Source organism: Echinops telfairi, unplaced genomic scaffold (assembly GCF_000313985.2).
Source record: "Echinops telfairi isolate 266 unplaced genomic scaffold, ASM31398v2 ScPeMD7_18;HRSCAF=68, whole genome shotgun sequence".
Classification (NCBI taxonomy): Eukaryota; Metazoa; Chordata; class Mammalia; order Afrosoricida; family Tenrecidae; genus Echinops; species Echinops telfairi.
Window position 1 is genome coordinate 50494050 of NW_022103915.1, and position 5015 is coordinate 50499064.

Consider the following 5015-nt stretch of genomic DNA (forward strand, 5'->3'; position numbering starts at 1 on the left):
GTGTATGGATTGGGATAACAGTTGTATGAGCCCCTAATAAAATGTTTTAAAAAAATAAAATAAATAAATAAATAGATAAATAAATAAGAAAGAAAGAAAGAAAAAGAACTTCATTCTTTACTAGCTAAAACTTGGTAACAACCCAAATATCCAATGAAAAGTCCGTGGAAAAGCAAATTGCAATATAGCCACCTGTTGGAATATGCTCAGCAATGACAAGGATCAAATGAATGATATGGACAATATGATGAACGAATCTCAAAACATTATGCTGAAAAAAACATAGATACTGGATAACTAGATTTTATGGAATTCTAGAAAGGCACCAATTAGAATGACAAATAACAAGTCAATGAATGCCTGCCTGGGACCAGGCACGATGGGGGCTACTGGATGCAAAAGGGCAGGAGGAGACTGTGGCTTGACGGAAGGATCCGGTAACTTGATTGCAGTGTTGGTTCTGAGGACCCTTGGTGGAACAGTGGGTTCAGTATTAGGCTGCTGACCACCCAGCTGGCAGTTCAAACCCACCCGCTCCTCTATGGAGAAAGACAAAACTCTCTGTTCCCGTAAAGATGGACAGCCTCAGAAATCCTAATGAGCAGTTCGACTTAGACCTATAGGGTCTCTGTCAATTGGAATCAAACCGATGGTAACGGGGTTTGTTTTTGACTGGTGGTCTCAGAGATACATACTTCAATAAAATGAACTGAACTTTTGGACTTAAAATGGTTACATCGTATTGTAGATAAATCATTCCTCCATAAAGTTAATAAAGCGTGCCTGGCAATGCAATGGTTAAAATACTCAACTGCGAACCAAAAGATCTGTTGTTTGAACCGAGCGGCTGCTCCGCGCGTGAAAGATGTGGCAGTCTGCTTTCATAGAGGTTCAGAGCCCCAGAAATCCTTGGATATTCTGCTCTGTCTGACAGGGTCACTAGGAGTTAAAACTGACTTGACAGCAGTGGGAAATTAATTTTTAAAATGTTAATATGTAGGCCCTGTGGCAAACCTCCTGAAACAACATTTTTGTAGGCTGAGCCCAGGGCATCCGTGTTTTTAACAGCTCCAAAGAGAGATTCTGACTGGCGCTGAGGTTTGTGACTCACCATGGTACCGTTTTACTGAGCTGGCGATAGCTATCCAAGTTTTGAGTAGCCATTATGCCCTTCAACTGTTTTGTCCTCATCTGTGGCAGTTAGATAAAGTCCTGTCAACTTGCAAAGGGGTGGAGTTTAGCCTGTCAATCAGGTCGCAGCTTGATGACCTCATTTGGGAGGCATGAAGGAGATCAATAGCTCACTGGCAGCCAGATACACACTCATTCTCTGCTTTGTCTTGCTGCTGACAATCCACATGGAACTACACTGATGCAGCCAGAGCCCTAGAACTGGAGGAGCCACGTGGAGACCCCTGCTAGCACTGAGATGCTTCCACCACCACTGGATCCACAAGACTTTGTAGCCACTGGCCTGTAATCTTCCTGCATTCAGCATTATTGCATGGCTGCATGAGGCTAAAGAGAAGTTTATGAACTAGTATTAGACATATGGGCTAATATTGGACTTATGGACATGATCTGGACCAGGCTGGGATGTTACTCAATATACTATTACTCTTTTACACAGAGCCCTTTCTTATACACACACAAAACAATAAAAAGAAAAGCTTCATGAATTCGTGTCTCATCCTTACGCCGGGGCCCTGCTAATCTTCTCTGCATCGTTCTCATCATCCCTGGCTTTGGGGTGTGGAGATGTCACAGACTCTCAGAAGAGATTTCATTGAACTACAAGAAAGCGTATAATGCCGTGATGGTCGATCTGTTGGTCGTCCCAGTTACATTCTATTCCCCAGGCTCTGCTGGTCTCAATGCTAGAGATGGATGAGAATGATTCATTTGCTGTCACTGAGATATGAGTTCACATCAATTTCTGCTTCTTGACCTTGATCCAGTTGACGAGCTTCTCTAATTTTCAGTTTCTCTGAATGGGGCTGAAGATGAGGAAGGTGGTGGCGGCGGCGGTCGTTATACTTTAGTAAGCACTGACAGTGCACCAAGCACTGTAGGTCGTGCCTCATATTCTTTGCATCATCTTCATGACGCTTGGAGCCATACCCCATCATTGCAGAAGGTGCTCTGTGAGTAGTAGCGATTACTAATGCCACCACCTCTTCCATCACCATCACTGTTACTCCGGTCGTTGTTTTCCATGTAGACATTGCTCCTGAGATCTGACAGATTTTCAGCTGCTTTCTCACAGTACCAAAGCCCATAGAATTCCTTAAAATGGGCTCCAGTGAGCTCATGCCCATGTCCCTCAGTAGGGACGACTTTAAGTGGCCGCTCTAAGTCTAATCTTTACAAAGGGACCTAACAAGCACCTCTACACCCCCAAACTTTGAAATGGATTTATGTCATACCACAGTCGTTTCTGTAGTCCACAAGCAGCGCAGAGTGGCTGAAGTGGGGCTATTTACCCCTCGGTGAAGGTTACAATCATGGTGCCTTGTCCATGCTGCTGCTGCTGCTGCTGCTGTTGTTGCTTACAGTCTGGTATCTCTGACGCATGGCAAGCCCAGGTGTCCAGGCTGTGACCTTGTGGAATCAGATGACCAGAACTGTCTTCTGACGCACTGCCCGCCCGTGCTGGCATGTAATTGTGCCTGAAACATCAGTCTCAATTCATAGGCTGTGGAAAGTTAGTGTTTAATGCAAATAAATTTGCCACTTTGAGAAATGATGAGCAACTGGATTGGTATTTCTCAGAGTGGGCTCAGGAGTTTATAGCATAATACAATGCATAACCCTGGTTATGACAAGATGCTTCCTTATGTCAGAAAGCAGGACTCCAGAGCCTGCGGCCCTGGTGTAAACCTACTAGATGGTTAGCATGTTGTCCTTTGGAAGGCAATGCATGATGGGCTAGAATAAAGGATCATGCAAATACTACTAACAAATTATGGCCAAGAGGAAAATTAGGTATTGTCATCAACAGTAGAAATTTTACCTTCTTGGAGTCTGCCTGTTTGGTATGAATCTAAACTGCTGCACTCAGATATCTGCACTAATAGGACACCAATTATTGAAAATACCAATGGAGCTAATGTCCGAAAGTAATGGCCAGGTAACGAACAACTTGAACTACAACATCTAACATAAGCAAAGAAAATTCACTATCTAAGTCAGAGGGATTTTTAGAGGATTATGGAGAGTGTTATTTCTGTTATTATTGTTTTTCTTTTTGTTCATGTCTTTAAAAATGTGTTTGCTCAGATTTAAAGCTACTTGCTTCTTGATCTGTATCCTTTCATTCAGAGAATTTAAAGTGGACCAGACCAGCATCCTTAAATAATCTGAGGCAAGATCATATGCATGAACACAACTCTCAGATAAATCAATGAAGGAACAAAGCACCCTTTGCCTCAGTGCATTTTGGACATAACTAGCCTTTCTAAGAAAAAAAGAAAGGCTTTGGTACTGTGAGAAAGCAGCTGAAAATGTGTCAGATCTCAGGAGCAATGTCTACATGGAAAACAACGACTGGAGTAACAGTGATGGTGATGGAAGAGGTGGTGGCATTAGTAATCGCTACTACTCACAGAGCACCTTCTGCAATGATGGGGTATGGCTCCAAGCGTCATGAAGATGATGCAAAGAATATGAGGCACGACCTACAGTGCTTGGTGCACTGTCAGTGCTTACTAAAGTATAACGACCGCCGCCGCCACCACCTTCTTCATCTTCAGCCCCATTCAGAGAAACTGAAGATGAGAGAAGCTCGGCAACTGGATCAAGGTCAAGAAGCAGAAACTGACGTGAACTCATATCTCAGTGACAGCAAATGAATCGTTCTCATCCATCCCTAGCAGCTTCTTGGTATATGGATGGATGTGTGGGCCTGCTATGAAAAGTATTTCCCCAATAGAAGACCACTTCCCTTGGTCTGGATCGATGTTTGTTTGTTTATTTGTTTAGTTTGCACAACACAAAGGTCTAGATTTACGTCTGCTTACAGCTTGAATTAGGGCACTGTAGCTGAGGGAAGGACTCACAGGCTGATGCAGGGGGAGTAGGTGGTGGGGGGGTCGCTCTGTGTAAATCCTCAATGGAAATAGGCTGGCTCCACCACCTTCTTGTTGATCTGAATCAGACTTCACTCTCAGTGTGGTGCACAGCCCACATGGCCTTCTGGCTCTCTGGATTTGTCCTACCATATATATTGAATTCAGGGTACATATTCACGGCTTTAAAAAAATAACTCATTTCAGTTTTCCTCATGAAAACACAAAGGTATCTAAGCTCAAGTACATTTAATCAGTTATCTCCACTGGCCACCCCGCCCCCACCCCCCCACCCCCGATCCCGCCCTCCAAGGAAAGACATTTCAGCTCTGGGTGATGAACTCGCTTAGCTCACCTTTGGTTGATGATACAAATTCATCTGTACTCAAAAAAATACTACAGAAACCAGAAATGTTCCCGGGCAACCTTGAGACAGGTTCTGTTGTCAGGGTGTCCATTGGTGCACAGATAGATAAGGGCTCCACATAATCTTATTAATAAAGCTGATGTTCTTTGGTTGACTGGCCAAATATGGTTGCCTTCAAAGTCATTAAACTGCAGACCAGGCTCAAGAGTTATTAAGAGATCCTGCAGCTTGATAGTCAGCGTAGTGATAGCCTTAAAGCAACTGCCGCTATCGGGTTCGGCCCCTGGGTTCGGCCCCTCCAGCAGCCAACGTCTTGAGAAAAGGGGAAGCAAGTTTACTCTAATTCAGCCGAACAAGAATGCAGTAGGAACAGAATAGAGAGAAGCAGGGACCGGGGTTTCTCAAGGATATTAGACACAATTGTCTTTAAAGGATTGTTTTAGGAACCCAGGAATCTTAGGTTTTAGGAACCCAGGTGCCTTCATTTCCTAGGGTTTCCAAACAAACTAGTGAAACATGAATGACTTTAAAGAACTATATTTTATAGTCTGACAGTTCTGGAGGCAAAAGCCTAAGTGCCC

The 5015-nt window shown here is 43.8% G+C and overlaps 1 pseudogene; it reads right to left on the reverse strand.

The window, feature by feature from the left end:
- Positions 1-1656: 1656 nt before the first annotated feature.
- On the reverse strand, positions 1657-1737 carry LOC115868834 (annotated as a pseudogene).
- Positions 1738-5015: the final 3278 nt, after the last annotated feature.